The sequence below is a fragment of the Aethalodelphis obliquidens genome, unplaced genomic scaffold (assembly GCF_003676395.1).
Source record: "Aethalodelphis obliquidens isolate GAN/ISIS:26980383/991018 unplaced genomic scaffold, ASM367639v1 scaffold27, whole genome shotgun sequence".
NCBI classification, from domain to species: Eukaryota; Metazoa; Chordata; class Mammalia; order Artiodactyla; family Delphinidae; genus Aethalodelphis; species Aethalodelphis obliquidens.
Window position 1 is genome coordinate 21,500,391 of NW_020837971.1, and position 17,832 is coordinate 21,518,222.

Below are 17,832 nucleotides of genomic sequence, written 5' to 3' on the forward strand. Positions count from 1 at the left end.
ACTAATCAAGGGCTCTTTTATTCATTCATAGGTGTTTACTGAGGGACTGAGGGTCCCCTCTGTGCCAGGACACACCAGTGACCAGAACTGAATTTACCCCCAAACAAGAAACTTTACGAGGTGGAACATAGAAAGGAAAAGTAGACCTAGTATAAAAGTTCACCTAACTGAGCAGACCTCAAAGAAAGCAGTTTCTTTTCACAACCTCAGTCTCATGACTAAACACCACTCACAGCATGAATAATAAGAGATTGCAGAAGGAACAGACACAATGTTGCAACAAGGCAGCATTTCAAATATTCATATTTTTGAATGAAACAGTATAATTTATTTGTGTTTAACTTCATTTATATAGAAAATAATATTTATTATATTTTGTATGTTATATATATGCATATATGATTCTCAGGCCAATTTTGGTTTTAGCCAAAATTCCCTCTCTAAAAACCTTTGTTAATGACATGCTCTCCCTACAAAAGAGTGGATCATACTGAAGGACTTTCCACTGATATGAAAATAGGGCTCTCAGATTACATCCTAAGAAAGAAGATTCACTAGATTTCAAAAGTTATTCACACCTTTGTGTAAATTCAGTTGTATAAAGAGGGTACATTGCAGACTGTTTTTTAAAACACTTTATTGAGTTAGGCTGTACTTATCTAATGTACACAGCTTAATGAGTTTTGAGATAAGTATTCACATGTAAAAATATCACCACATTCTATGTCATAAACATACCCAACACCTCCAAAAATTTCCTCCTTCCTTCCTTATATATTATTATTTTTTATAATAAGAATATTTAACATAAAATCTACCCTTTCAGGAAAATTTTAAGTATACAATACAATATTGTTAACTACAATCTCCATGCTGCACAGTAGATCTCTAGGATTTATTAATCTTATATAACTGAAATTTTGCAAGCTTTGGCTAATTAATCCCCATTCTCCCCTCCCATCGCTCAGAAACCACCATTCTACTCTCTGCCTTTTTAGAGTTTGACTATTTTAGACTCCTCATGTAAGTGGAATCATGTAGTACTTGTCCTTCTGTGTGGGACGTATTTCATTCAGCACACTGTCCTCCAAGTTTGTCCATGTTGCCACAAATGGAAGAATTTCCTTCTTTTTTAAGGTTGTATAATATTCTGCTGTATGTATATTCTACATTTACTTTGTCCATTCATCCATAGGTGGACACTCAGATTGTTTCCATATATTGGTTATTATGAACAATGCTGCAATGAACCTGATCTGCCTTCAAGCTCCTGATTTCAATTTCTTTGACTATATACCCAGAAGTAGGATGGCTGGATTATATGGTACATCTATTTTTAATATTTTTAGTAACCTGCATACTATTTACCATAGTAGATGTACCAGTTTACATTCCCAACTTTGCAGAGTTTTTCTGCAGAAGAGATTCCATGAGCTTGTCAGCAGGTACTATATGTTGGGCAGGAAATGTGACCGTTTTTAGCAGTGGTGTTAAGCCACAGGGGCCAACAGATAAAACATGATTCCATTTTTATATGTTTTAAGTAAAGCTTTATTTAAAATTCTAGTAAAAATGATGTCCAAAAGGAATATCTGCTTATTAACCAGTGTGTATGTGGGACAATTTGCAGAAACAGTTTTAAATTCAAGTGCCATAGATAAAGAGAAAGCTAAAGTATGAATATTCTCATCCTCCTGATATGACTTTTTTATATCATGAAAATAAAGTTCTTATCTTTAGCAACAATTGAAAAGTAGGAAGTGATCCAGTGGTGACTAATGATAATATCTTTATTTTTTAAAGAGTAGTAAAATGTGGATAGAAAACATAGGAAAAATAAACAAAGGTTGTCATGCATTGAATTTCTTTCAAATATTCATTTCATGACAATCCACTGATACAGTCATAATATTTGAATATTTCCTATTTTAATTTTATGAGCATTTAATGTTCAACTAATTAATGCTTTTGTTTATTTAAAGAAATGGAACCATGTTTTATATGCAGTTGATTTATTATACAGAAATAAAAGTTTTTTACTAGCTATCTTTTTAAAAAGAAGTTACAGCTACCATTTTGGGTTCTCTCAATTAGATTACATCTCTTTCTTTTCGTTGGTTTTGAAAGATTATTTTTATTTAAAGTATAAAGATTTGATAAATCTTGCTTCTCTAATGAAATATTTAATGCAGGTATATTACTAATAGCTATTTAATTAACTGTACATGAGTCCTGAAATGATACATGCTGCAAAATTTGTAGAATCCAGGAAAAACTCAGACTATATTCAGTATTTGAAAACACCAAAAATTCAGGACATCAGTAAAAGTGTTTACTTTATCATGACAAATAGGTATGTCACATCATATCATAACCTTAGAGGGTTGATGGCTACAAAGAAATATATCATTTATATCCCCATTCTATTAGACTTGACATTTGGGAAGTGACAAATATATCTTTCATGTGAAAACTATGATGGCAAAGATTTTCCATCATAAAACAAGTGTGAAGTTGACATTGTTATTTCTTTTGAAAGGACCAAAATCATCTATTCACCTGGATCCAGCAAATGTTAAGATACAAACACAAAAGGCACAAAAGCCACTGACAAATTGTTGGGCTGTGATTTCCCACTTGATTACACAGAATGAAGTGGGGATGGGTGCCATTCTAGCTTAGGAAGCATAACTATAAGAGGAGTGCCAACTAATACACAGGCAAAACACTCACTTCTCAGGAATAACCTAGGAGAAAACCAAACAAACTTTGGACCAGCTTTTAAGTGTCCACCATAGCATCCAGGAGGCACATTCAGTCTGGACCTCGGCCACACCCTGGCTCTCTTCCCTTGCCTGATGTTGATTCCAGCTCATCTTTATATATTTGGTTGCTGACTCTGTCATCTGCTATCCAAGTCCTGTATGTTACTGAGACTTTCAATCAGACCTTTTCTAAAGGACTTTCAATCAAATAGGTCACCAAGCAGAAACAACAAACAAAACGTACAGAAGCTAAGACACAGGAGGCAGAGACAAAAAGAGTCACCCAGATGGAACAAATCATGACTTGGTGATTTTGACTCAGGAAATCTCTCAAGTTCCTGTAAAAAGGACCATGTATGCTATTTCCAATGGGCTTGATATACCACAGTGGATCAAGGTTTTTAGTGAACTTTTATTTTTAAGAGTAGCATTTACTTTGTTTGATAACTCCAAATTTCATAAATGTACATTGTAGATAAATTGTACACAGTAAATGTATCAAATACTAAATAAAAGTTAACCAAAATCCTGCCACCATGAAAATGTCTTAATAATTTTGATCTATTTACATGCACACAGAATAAGGTTTGAATTCACTCTCAGAACATCAATGTGCAGAAATATAGAACATGATTTTGCAACTAAGTTCAACTGTAAGAGGGAAGAACAAATCTGATTCCATATTGGTTCTGTTTCTTTTACCTTAACGTTTGTATTCTATTGCTTTTGCTTCCAGTTAAGAATGTTGCCTATAGCCTGAAATACACAGGATAGCCCATTCTCAAGGCTCTGACTTTTAAGGGACAACACGTTTCCATTCACATAGAGCCAAAAAAGTTGTGGAACAGAGAATAAAGTTTACAGAAACATGGTGTCCTGACCTACCTAGACAGCTGCAAGAACAAAGGATTCCAACACCAAGAACTTTGTAATGATCAACCACACCCCTCCCTTACCTGGACTTTAAAAATGTTTTGCTGAAACCCTTTAGAGAGTTTGGGGTTTTGGCGGGGTATGAGCCACCCATTCTCCTTGCATGACCCTGCAATAAATTCTCTGCTCCAAACTCCAATGTTTCAGTAGTGTTTGGCCTCACTGTGTGTCGGGCACATGAACTTACATTCAGTAGCACAGCTTTCTCATGAGCTCCTATACCTTCTCGATAGAGTAAATTACTAATTTTCTTGAAGTTACCTTCGTCATTTCCAAATTACATCTTAGTCTTGTCCTGGTAAAATTGGCCTCTTTTGAAGAATCAGTCAGTTTTTCAGGGTTCCTTTTCCTTCTTTCTTCTTTCCCTTGCCCCTGAGTCCTGGTATATCCCAGGGAGGCTCACATGAGATCTTGTCCTGAGAGAAGCAACAGGGTGGAAGGCTCACACTCCTGAATGCTGGAGCACAGGTGTGTTGTATCACACGTTGTCACTCTTGCAGACAATGGTAGGAGCTACAAAAATCAGAATTGGGGATGAGAAACAGCTCGGCAGACAGAAGGAAAAGAAGGGAGGATGAGTTAAGCCTGGCCACGTGTGACTCTGCTTCACTTGAGGAGCAGGTATGGATTTTGTCTCTGTTTCTTGGATAGAAAACACTGGCCCAGAGAGGTGTCACCAATAAGTGAACTACTTAAGCTCTCGAGGACACCAAAGGCCTCATAAACATCCAGTGTCCCATGGACATGGCTCCTCTTGGTTTTCCTGCCATTCCCCTGCTCCACACTCTTATCTAAACCTGTCGGCGTGTCTCATGGATTGATGCTCACTGAGTATCTACATTTACTATCGAACGTATACACTTAACACGTTTTATACTTTTCACCTACACCATTGTTTGACTTGCCTTTGGTGGCACAGTTGAACTTTCACTACTTGTTCAGTGAACACACCTGATGCTTGGCTCCTTAGCTAACTGTGTCTCTAACACTAGCTCATAGGTATTTTCCTGACACTTGTAATGTTTAAAATATGTTCCAATATTTTTAACCTGTTTTCAGAAAAGTACCAGCAGTCCTCTTCAGAGTTACAATTTATGGTAAATAAATCTGAAGATTTTGACAGTTTCTTTGACTCTTCTCCATAGACCACAGGAGAAAACAGTGCTCTTTCTACAGATGCTGAGACAACTGGTGAGCTCAGGGAAAAAAATCTGCCAAACTGAGAAGATTTGCAATTCAACTGCTTTTCTTATCGAAATGTGTAAATATTTCAGCCCAAATGCTTTTAGGATGTTTTCAATTTGTCTTTTTCAGAGACTCTATCTTCATAAACGTTATTACACAACAAAATTCATCAAATACCTTATCAATTTGTCTTGCTTTTGAAGGTTTCCTCAATTTTTGCAAAATCATAGATCTTTTTAACTTCATTCTAATTGGCTATAGAATGCAATTTGTTGAATTAAAGATTGACATTTCTTCAGAAGATTCTTCCTTATGGTTGAGTCATTCCAAAGTAATTCTTGTATATCACCTGCTTTATTGTTACTTTGTTTAGTTCCTCCCTGCATTTTTTTTGAAGCTAATTGTTGTCTTTCTCTTTGCAGAATTTGTTTCCAATGTTCCCTTTTTTCTTTTTTTTTTAAAATTAAGTCATGTATTTTTAAAACCAACCCACTAGGAAAATATATCACAGTCTTGAAACAGCAAGCAGGCAGGCTATATTATCATTTCAAGTAATAAGTTGGTAAAAACACAAGGTCCTTAATAAAACGATAAGGTGTCAGAACTGGGGCAAGAACAACGCATGTCGCAAAAGTAGTATTTGGTAATGGAGGGCTGTCCCGTTTTTTGCTCTAAAGGAGTCACAGCTTGCCCCTGAGTTGCTTACTTTCTCTCCTTTGACCTTCATGTTGCCAAGGGATTGTTTCAACAGAGCTCTGTTATCACAGGGGGCAAAGTAAGCAATACTGGGTTTAGGCTTTCACTCTATTTTGTTTTATGAAAACCAGATTTTTCCAAAGCCAGTACTTCATAACTCTCTTAATTAAGCAGCTAACAATTCCTCTTTCACTGTTCATTCTTGAATACTAGCATATAGCACAATCAAAATCCCCTTTCCCTTCAAGTGTGAGTGTCACTGCAAGATTGTCTTGTCACTCGCTGACTCTGCTGCAGACAGCCTCAGGGCTCATCATGGCTGCCAGTCAGAGGGAAGGTTTGCTTCCCCTGCCAGTGTGATAGCGCTTCTTATATTTTTGCAGGGTCTCCAGGCTGAAAGATGTCATGTGTGAGAATTTTAAGAAATGCGCATCCACATCCTGACGGCCAGAAATGAACATCCGCAAGGACCCTTTCAGAGTTTTTATCGAAACTACCTCTCCCAACTCTACATCTTAAAGTAGCTTCATGCCCTTGTATATAAAACAAAACCATGCAAACCAAAGCCCCAGAGGCCCCCTTTCCCCTTCTAAATTAGTGACCTCATGGATTTTGTTTTACTTCCAGTTTGTGGAAAATGTTGTAGTGATCCTTCGGGTAAACAGGAAGTTGGCAACAAACAGAAACACCTGTCCTCACACTCCACCAGTTCATAAGCAGGTCAGATGAACCTGCCAGCCTGTTGGTATCTGTGTACTAAGAGAATCTGGTACCTTGGAGGGCTGTGGTTTGGTACAAGGGAGGCTCCCTGTTGCCAGGATAAGCACTTGCCACGTGAAATTCAGCCTCACACAAACCCTCCTGTGCCATCTCTGACCCAAATTTTAGCACCAGGTTTTTTCCTTTTCTAGGTTTCAAACACAAAGGAACCAGTGTCCAGAGGCAAGTGATATAGGCCTTAAACTTGCTGCCATCCTTAATTTCCTCATTCATAAACTTTCCTTAGAAAACCCAAATCCCCATTTCTCTTTTTAAATAGACTCCTGCCTTCAGCCCCGATGGCCAATAGCAGACATCTATTTCCCAATGGATGAGAGAGACTCCTTCATCTTCTTGGTCATGGTTGGGATGAGGTTCATGTGGTCATCCACACATGTGGTCACACAACTCTCCAGCTGCCGCTTCACCTGAAACTCTTTACTCCCCGCATCAATTGAATCTTTGGCTTTGTGGTTGCAGTGCATAGTGCACCGGGCCAGGCGGTCCTGGAACTTCTCCAACGCGCTGGTCACCAGGGCCTGGGCTTGAGCCAGAGGTGCATGGCAGCGCTCAATGCACTGGTGCACTTGGTGCATGGATGCCTGGCTGTCCTCACAACAGCCGGTGCTGCACTGGAACATGAGGCCTTGCATCTTCCGGATGTTCTGTCTCCAGACTCTTCACCATAGAGTCCACCGCCGCTTGCACCCAGAGCTGCTGCAGCTCCACCATGGCGACATGGCGCTGCTCCGTGCCGCACCGGCACCCACATGGACTCCCGGGCACGAGCCCCCGCCTTTTTTCTAAAGCTGAAAATATATGGGGCTTCTGTCACCACATAGTTTATCTTTTTCCAACAGAAAATGGTAATATGTAACAAATATAATATGGTATGTAACCAAACTTTCGAAGGCTCTTTTATTCAATTTACAATTGTATCACTTAATACAATTGTAGACACTTAGGTTGACTTTAAAAAGAATTCTTCAAAAGTCACATCTTTCTGAGTGATTTGTTGATAGGCAGCAAAGAAAGTGTATTCTGCCATGCTGACATACACACATACATTTATAGAAATAGATATTATACTATCTATCTATTTATCTAAGATCTTTGTTATATTTATTTGGTAGTTGGGTATTTAAGTTACAATAAACGTGTGTATACATGTGTATGAGTATGTATATAATATTTATAATAACCACATAAAATCTACAGTTTTATCTTTTATCAGTAGAATAGTGTAGCTGGTTTGAACATCATATGAATTGTATTTTTATAACAACCAATTCAAGTGCATTTCTGCTCCAGAGGCTTCTCAATATAATAAGAACACTGTGTTTTTTTTCCCACGATGCTGTGAGTCACCAACACCTGTAGTTGGATTTGTTTGCCACAGAAAAAAAATTTTTTTTTTTTAATATTGAACTTTTCATCTGAGTTGACAATACCATTTGTGATACTATTTCACTTTTAAGAAAATAAACATCCGAAAGCTTTCTTTTGATTCCATAAATTGCCTGGAAAAAATCAAAAATGTAGTAGAATTTATTGATTCTTTATTTGAAACAACTGATAACACTGATATAAAAGTTATCATTTAAGTCTTTGCAATGTTTTTCTAATAACGGGAGCTACATGGTAACAGACTTTTTTTTCTTCTTCTTACATACACAAGAAAACTTAAGATGAAAATCAGCAAAATTAATCTGGAAGAAGATTGCACAAGTTAGGTCACAACTGGCCATTTACTATGGGGCTGGTGGGGGTAGCTGTGCCAAGTTAGGTGTCAGGTCTCCCCTCTGCTGGAGCCTGAGCTCAGTTTGCTTTACCAGAAAGTCCCCTGCGTGCTCTTCTTAAGAGAGAAATGTTAGCTTCACTGGGTTCGGAAAGGGCCGGAGAAGGAAGAAGGGTCACCACCGCTCACTTTTTGGATTTCACGTAGTGTCAAAAAGACCACTCTGCTGGTCACAGTGTTATCTCACACACCATCAACCAGACGGTAATATGATGAAATATGGAACAACAAGAGTAAACCATAATTTATGGTCACTCTAGTATTAATGGACATGAGTGGACCTTGTATCTGGGATCCCACATGAAGCTGCCATCTTGGAGTGAGCCATGCCCTCGGTGAGCGTTGAACTGTAAATACAAATAATAATGGTAATAGTAATCCCACAAAGAGAGGCATGAGGGGAATGTGTCCATCTTGGAGAGTGTGTGTGTGTGTGTGTGTGTGTGTGTGTGTGTGTGTGTACACACAATCCATTCAAAGCCATACTGCAAGTCATCTCTCATGTGAGTTTGGAGCCTGAATCATGATTCTTGTATGGTCTTATACAAGCAAACAGACAACCCCCAAAACAAACAAAATAAGTCATTTAATGTACAATAGTTCAAATGTGACTGACAGAAGAAATTCCTCAAACGTAAAAAGGATCCAGAATATGAATTCACATTTCAAATCAAAGAATTACAAAGAAGGTAGTAAAAGTCAGCAAAATCAGGCTTTTTTAATGACCACAGATTCTGGAATTATGAGGTACAGAATAGAAAATAGATACTTAATATGTTTCTAGAAATAAAAGAGGAAATGAAAACCATTAGTAATAAGAGATGATAAAAATGTCTGGAAGAATTGAAAATCACCAGACAAAATGCATAGAAATGGAAAATGTGAAAATCAATAAGATATTCTAAATGAACTTGTTTAACAGCAGAATATGTACATTTAAAGAGAAAATCAATGGACCAGGAGGTAGATTTACCAAGATAAAGTATGCAGAGTATAGCACAGAGAGACAAGGAGATGAATCAAAGAAGGTAGAATACAAAAAATTTAACATCTCACTTAGGAGATTTCCTGCAGAGGAGATTATAGGGGTTGAAGGGAATGGCAAAGAAATAATGACTGACATTTTTCTAGAAGTAAATATGGAGAAATTCAGTTTTCATGATACTGAACATACTATAAATTGTATTTTTAAAACTTGGTATAGTTGCAGGGGTATACAAATAGACCATGAAACAAAATACAAAACTCTGAAATAGATTCATGCTTGCTTGTATGAAAACTTGACATATGATTGAGAGGGTTTTTCAGATCTGTGGGGAATGGACAGACCACACTAGAATGATGTGACAATTATTATCCATAAAATTATGGAGAAATCACCCAGATCATGTGATAACAATTACTTAACTGTCTTGAAAAAAGAAGAATCTGGATCCATGGCTAACAAAATGCCTAAAAATATATTTTAATGAATAAAAGCAACAAAGATAATCATACTTATTATGAATTTAACTACTATTATGAGAAGACAGGGAAACATATAAAGCATCATATAAAATATACCAAGGGAGCTCACCTGAGGCGGGTGAGGTGCAAATATCACCTAAAGTAAGATTGCAAGGTTGATGGACTTTAAGGGATCATGGAAGGTACAGTGGTAGTGTTTCAGGAAGAAGAACCAGGAAGTGCAGAGCTCTAAGTGGGAAAAGCACAATATACATGGATCAGAACAGAGTTCCCCAATGGTTAACTTGCATTTCTTTGATTTCTAATACTTTTCATATGCTTATGAGTCATTTATATTTCTTTTTTGATACTAATATATCTCCTTGTAATCCTGCTCATTTACTTATACTTAAAGCATAAGACAAACATTTAATATAACTGTCAAATTTTAGAAAAAAATGGGTTTTCTTGAGAGTTCAGGGTTCACCTCTAGAGATATCAGGACATTGGTGGCATCACTCATATCTCCAAAAGGGGAGGATCTGTAAGAGAAGATGGGTTCCCGAAACTCAAACAAGTCACCGGGAGGGGGTGGTCACCAAATTAATGAAACAAATCAGCTTGAAATGCCAGGTTTATATGTGAGGGTAAGAATGTTGTTCAGAGGTAGAACAAGGTAAAACATGGTGAATTTGTTCAAATGTTAGTTTTACCAATGTGTTAGCCATTATTGTCTCCCTATTATTCTGAAGTGCTTGTTTTGGTGACATAAGTACATTATGTAAAAGAAGATTCAGTGTTGTATGATCAGAGTTGAATTTCACTATTAACTCTGCCCTTGTGTCCTCTGCAATCTCAGTGGCACACCTGTTCAGGGCATGACGTTCAGGTGTCCTGTGTGTGCTCCAGGACAGACCCCATGGTAAGCAGTCGGAAAGCAATGCTTGTGCAGCCCTCAGCTGGAGTTTGACCTCTCCTGGTAAAGAGAAAATTCTCAATATATTTATGGTAAATGAATTAGTATTAGATGGATTTAAATCATAATACCAATAGATCATACATTTCTTAGGAAAGACTAAACTGAGTAAGAGATTATGTATGTTCATAAAATGATGTTTATGTGTGTGTGTGTGTGTGTGTGTGTGTGTAGAGAGAAACAGAGAGACAGTCATGTTTAAAATAAATACATAAAACTCACATATAATCTTCCAGCCAACAAGAGCATGTAGAACAGAAAGGAGAGCTTTACTCCCAGATCTGATGTGGCATAAGTAAACCCAGGTATGCCAATATTTATGCACTAGCTCATTTGTTTGTTAGATGTTGATGTAAAATTGTGAGGAATATACCTGGAATAGTTTTGAGTTTTTATTTATATTGACATGACACTAACATGGTGACTTATTCACAAGGTTATTATGGAAATTTAAAATGACAAATGCTCTGGTCTTTAATAATCTCTTAATATATAGTAGCTGTGATTATCTCTTATTCCTTACTACATGCCACAAATATCTCTCAAATTTCCCCAGCCTCTGAGAAAATGTACCATTCCACATAGGCTTGGGGGGGTGATCCCAAGCCTCACTTCCTGGCCATGTCCTCTGCCAAGAATCTCTTTCAAGAAACTATAGACCCAATATTTGTTTCATCTTTAAGTTAATATGTTGAATCCTAATGCCCGATGTGATGATATTTGGAGGTGGACATTTGGGGTGATTAGGTCAGAAGAGTGAAGCCCCCAAGAATGGGATCAGTGCCCTTATAAGACACCCCAGAGAGTTCCCGCACCCGTTCTGCCATGTGAGGACACAGTGAACCAGTACGTAGGTCCACCAAACCTTCTCGTGCCTTGATCTTGGACACCTCAGCATCCAGAACTGTAAGAAATAAAATTCTGTGGTTTATAAACCACCCAGTGCATGGTATTTTGTTATAGCAGCCTGAAAGGACCAAGACCCCATTCAAAATGTATAGAACGAATGATAAAAGTAGAATTTTACCATATTTTTCAAAATTTCTAATCTGTACTACTGCACACAAATATAAAAACAGTCCATGAAAACAACTAATAAATATCAATCTAAGAAAGAAACAGAAAAATTTATCTGAGCCAACCTGAGGATTCTATCCCAGGAGACAATCCTTCAGAAAGCTCTGAGGACTGTTCCACTCATTAGAGGTCAAAGCACAGTTATATACGTTTTGGACAAAGGGTTATACATCAGATGACGTAATGACAGTTTATACAATCCAGATCTGCATGTGGAAAGTGAGTCCTGGGTCATCATGACCCCTGACAGGATTAAGGAGGAAGGCTATCTCCTAAGGGGTTGTGACCCTTGATAAGACTAAGAAAGAAGGTTATCTCCCAAGGAGGTCTGGTTAATGCGATGCACAACCCACATTAAAGGGGAGAGAGGAAGTCCAATCAGGCAGAGAAAATTTTTGTGTTTAAATTTTTCATGTTTTTCTATAAAATATGAATATTATTTCATCAAAACTAGTATGTTTACACTTTCTTAGATTTATAGCTTTATAGACTGATCTGAATCCTTGTTTGGTAGTCTATGTTGTCATCAGTAGGTACATTTTTGACTAATCTAATACTAAAGTTCTATCAGTTCCAAAAAAACCCTCAACCACAGCATTAAAGGAAATACAAGTATCTATCATGTGCTTTTCAAAAAAATCTTTTTATAACATGAAGTGGATTGGGGTAGTTGTTGTTATCATACACCCAGAACGACTGAAAAATCAGAGGCTCTAAAGAAAGAAATCCATGCCTTCCATGAGATCACTCAACTAATATATTTTGTGCTCCTACATCCAGTGCTAAATTTGCTTGTAAATAATTCAGACGTTTAAAGAATGTTTGTACAAATGTAAAGTTGCAGAACCAAGTCTTAATCATGCATTCACGCTATCTGCCCTTGATTGGTGGGGTAAAAAGCGGGGAGAGAACACAAACATTTCAGAAATGGAACTTAGAGAATTAGTTTAGTACCATTATTTGAATAATTAGATACCCTGCCAGCACTGTGTTGATCGATGAGCAAATGTGGCCTAGACAGCTCCTGGGTGAATCAATGAAAACTCTTTTTTTTTAAGGAAGCAATACAAAGTCACTGCAGTCGGGCCAAGCAGAGGAATCAGTAGCGTCATTCCAGGAAGGTTAGAGCTGCCGGCTCAGAACCCTTCACCAGCAGGAGCACCAAGGAGAACAAGGCTGCCCCTTCAGGCAGCATGACTCTCCCTGTTCAGGTCCAGCCCTTTCTGCACACAGCTGGAGTTGACCATGATGGTGCATTTTCCAGACATGTGCTGGAGGCCACCTCATCGACGCAGGAGGGCCTCATCCGTGGTGGACGTAGCCAGGGCACAACCTCAACGTTGGAGTAGGGAGCACAGAACAGCGAAGTCTGCACCACCTGCTCCAAAGCACTGCTGAACTCAGGTGAGAAGCAGAACAATGGCTGGAGGTTCAGACATCATGGACCCTTGGACCAGCTGCGGTTTCTTTGTTTTTGCTTTTCAGTGCAATTCTCTTCAAGGGAATGATACATTCTAATGTGCTCATTTAAAAAATTCCCTTTACTTGGTATTTATAGCTTCTAATACACTGCCTCTGTAAGTGGCGGCACACAAACAAATTTTACCTCATTTGCCTGTTAATTGACTAGAAGGGTCATCAGTTAAGACATAAGCCATTTCTTGTTCATAACTCCACATTGTACCTGGAAGCACTTGGAAATACCGAGGTCTGCCAGTCAAAACATTTTCAAATGGAAACTCATAAATCATGTATCTTGTCACATTCTGAAGACCTTATTTGCAGAATCAGCAGTGCTTCCTGAAAAAGTATTACAAAGCCACGGTTTGCCACATTCATCCAAGTTAGTTTATCGAGTCTGTTATTGGCAGTAATGTGTTACTGATTACTAGCTACAGCAATCCTGATACCAACCCCAAACTTACTTTCCCTCCTGTCTTCCCTTTGTCTATATAAGTACCTCAACATCATAGAATTATGCTATTCTTTTAAAATATTTAATACCGTACCCAATCTTTACCATAGAAAAGCACTTATTTTTGTAAAACAAGTGTTCTGAGACTAAGAACTCCTGACACACAAAATTTATAACTTTGAGTCTTAAGAAAAATGTAGGTGACCTAGTTGCTTATTGAACATATTATCTCACAAAATATTTCAAGATGCCTGTATGAATTATTTCAAACAACTCAATACATTTTCAAGGTAGCCAGAATCGACTGTCAATCTTTGATTTTATATTAAATGTAGAAAGCCCGAATAATGATTGTTTGTTTTAATATATTGTTCAAATGATTAAAAATTGGGAATAATGAGCCTCTTGTATAATCATGCCTTTTTCTAAATTGTAGGAGAATGTTTTCCTTTCATGCCCAATGCAAATTTATTGACATTTGTAAATAGGAAATGAATTATTTAAATTATTTAAAAATTATAAGAATTTCAGAGATCTCTTCTTAGTAGCATGTAAAATAGTCCTTGCTGTATTTAGGTGTAAGTGCAATTATTTTCCCCATTAGCAGATCAGAAAGCAATCCATACCTCAGTGGGATAAACACACACCATGAGTTAGCAGACTGTGGTTTATAGCAGTGATCAGTAGGACAGCAGGGCATTTAATACAATGCCTCAAAGCATCAGCCACAAAGCAGTTAGCAATGTCGCAGCTTGCACAGGGAGGAGATATACTCAGGTAGCTGATGAAATATACCTGGCCCAGAAAAATAACAAAAGAGTAACAAGCACATATGTCAAGGGACTGCTTCTGGCAACTATCCAAGGTCACTAGGTGAGCACTATCAGTAGTGTTGACACGTGGCCCCCATCCTTATCCCCAAGGACCAGAGAGTATTATGGCAGGAATACAATCCTGACCCCCTTACGAACACCTAGCAAAGAATAGTTTTTTAAGTTTAATAGAAAGCATATAGTCATTAGGTGCCATGCATTCAAAATTAAGATTGTATAAGTCTTAGGAATAACTTGGCTATTTGGGGGAACATTTATTCTTTGCCTTAATTCACCAGGCCATGAAGATTAGAAATGGGGTGTCCCTGCTATCTTAGATTCCAGAGTTTCTGTAGCATCTACTGCCTGATGTTTGTGGCTGCATTGAAATCAAAGTGAGTGCCTTAATGACCACACCACTAAAACTCTGGGGTTGTTCAGATTATGATACGTCATCTAAAGGGGAGAACACTGCCCCTCCCATCCCTGGGGACAGCTATATACCTCTTTCTTTGACATAATTTCTTGATCATTTTCTGTTTTTAAGATTCTGGTAGGCTGTTGGCAGAGTCTTATTTGCTTTTTCTCCCCAGCAAACAAACTTCTCATGTGGAAGAACCCAGTTCCTCCTAGCAGCTTTATTTTCTAACTTTTCTATAAAAATGTAGAGAATTCTCCGAATTTTCAAGGAAAATATTAATGGGGTAAATGTATTGCTTCATGTGAATTTGAATAATGTGTTATTCACTTTAAAATGTTACTATGTCAAACTTTTACTGAATTCTTCTTTTATTCATACTTGGAAAATAACATAAAGGCAGACTTAATGAGTGTGGGGTTCTGAAAAGAGGATTCTATTGATAATGACATTCAACTTCTTAAATTTGTGTAGGCAGAGTTCATGAACACTGCATATTCAAACACTAAAATTGTTTAGAATAAAGTTTTGCACATGTGAAAATGTCAGCCTCTGTCAACAATAAAACTAAGCAAGTGTCCTTTTCATTCATTCATTCAGTGCTTACTGAACATCAGATATAAGACAGGTACTCTGATCTGGTGAAAAGCAGTGGATACAATATAATAATTCCTTGCTTCCAGGGACTTTACAGTCACATGGGAAATAGGTTCTACAGTAGTTAATAGTTATTGTGTGCATACTTTGTGCCAAGCACAGTTTTTAACATTGTATAAGTTACTAACTCACTTAATTCTCACAACAGCAATATGAGATGAGGACCATTTTATCATTGATTCTCAGTGAAGAAAAACAAATATACAGAGCAGATGTGTAACCTGTCCAAACTAATGAGTGACGGAGCACAGCTTTCCATGCAGGCAGCCTGACTTCTGAGCCTGACTGCCAACCCGCTGCTCTCTCGTGCGTGTTCTTTAAAAAATAAAAACTGCTCACCTACCTGTAGGGTTCCCCTGGTGTTTGGTAATGGGAGCTTTATCTGCTGAAGTGTATGAATGGTGTTACATTCTGTCTGTTGCAGGTTTTAATGGCACATAAGTGGTTACAGATATGAACAGAGGGAAGTATTGGAAACTATTTATTTTATTTTTTTTTTAGCCAACAGGGTATGTGTGTTTGATGTGTTGATTGCAATGCTAGGGAAAACTTCATGGTAGGAAGTTAGCAAGATCTATGATGCTGCTCATAAGAGTTGCAACCTTGTGAGTGCCAATCAAGCTTTGTGCTCAGAATGGCTAGAAGATATTGGTTAAAGAATATGGTCTTGACCTCTACTATCAAAGAGCAGCTGATCTGAAAGACAGCAGAATATGAACATTTTCTTTGGATAAAGCATCACCTTCAGCCAAGTGAGGGTCTCTGAGCAGAGATATGGACAAACAATCTTTTTTCCTAACTACCTTTTGATGGGAATGAATTGCTACTGAATTATAACATTTTTAAAGCCTTATTCTTAACTCAATTTTCTTTTATGCAGTGCAGTGCATTTTCATAATTCAGGGAGGCATCTTGAGGATTGAAGAAACATAAGTTTCCCTTTCCCATCTTTATGCCCTGGAGAGATATATCTGCCTTCAGATTCCAGAGTAAATATCAGTCATCTGAAACCTTTTTGGGGACCACAAAGCTACTATTGCATCAATATACTCTTTTATGATACTTTAGGAACTACTGTAAGGCAAGGGTAATAAAAACTCCAGCAAGAAATTAGCATTGTGTAGGCATGTCTTTTAAAGCATAGTCTCTCACAATGAGGATGCAGTCCCTGGTGGGTGACAAAGAGATCCCAGGGGGCTTGTGGCGCAGTGAGCGAAGTGCTCAGAATGTCAGTCGGGAACTTAATCCTCCGTGGACTCAACGTCCCACCTCCAAAGTCCTTGGCAAATATAACTCCCAGACTAATTGTCAATGACGACTTTCCTCCATAAAATATACGTATCATTATCTGACTCCTGCATGCCTTCATGACTTATTGTCTCTGACATCCACTTAGCTGGACCACAAGCTCTGTGAGGGTATGGGTTTCATAAACATTTATTTTTTTTAAAAGGGGGAGGTTTAATAATTTTTCTGTGCTCGTTTTTACCTGGGGTGTTTTGCCCAAGAAATCACAGATGCTTTCTGCTAGGTGGTGGCTAGATCTGCTTGGATGTTGGTCCCAGAGGCACCCCATCCATATTATCAGGATGCAGCCAAAGCGGTTAGTTCACCCCTGATGACTTACAGCTGACAAGGGAACTAGGTGGTGAGAGCATCGTTTCTAAACAATTTTACCTCGGTGAACTCTTGTCCCTAAAGAGAGGGTCATGGTCTGAAACTTCTAACTTTGCAACAGAATTGATTAACACTCCCTTTGGGTGTACCAAATTATAATCTTCTTTTTTTTTTTTTATTGTATGATTCCATTTTTTAAAAAAAAATTTTTGAATTTTAGAATTTTATTTTTTTATATACAGCAGGTTCTTTATTAGTTATCCATTTTATACATATTAGTATATACATGTCGATCCCAATCTCCCAATTCATCCTACCACCCCCCCTCCCCCATCACTTTCCCCCCTTGGTGTCCATACATTTGTTCTCTACATCGGTGTCTCTATTTCGATGGATCTAGAGACTGTCATACAGAGTGAAGTAAGTCAGAAAGAGAAAAACAAATACTGTATATTAACACATATATGTGGAACCTAGAAAAATAGTACAGATGAACTGGTTTGCAGGGAAGGAGTAGAGACACCAAATTATAATCTTTACCGCAGGCTTCCTCAGCATCTGACTTGCTGTTAGCCAGACTGTCATGGGACTTCCAAATTTCAGAGACTGATTGCACAGGAACAGAAACAGAAACGTAATTCTCAAACTTTGAAAATGTGAAAGTCCTCTAATGTTTACAAGTGAGAAAATAGGGAGCTTTGTATTCAAAATGGAAAGCTCTAATTTATGTTTAAAACAGCATCTGAGGGAGGGTGGGAGGGAGACGCAAGAAGGAGGG

The 17,832-nt window shown here is 37.8% G+C and overlaps 1 pseudogene; it reads right to left on the reverse strand.

Moving 5' to 3' along the window:
* Window positions 1-6,460: 6,460 nt before the first annotated feature.
* Window positions 6,461-7,070, reverse strand: LOC113629623 (protein FAM136A pseudogene; annotated as a pseudogene).
* Window positions 7,071-17,832: the final 10,762 nt, after the last annotated feature.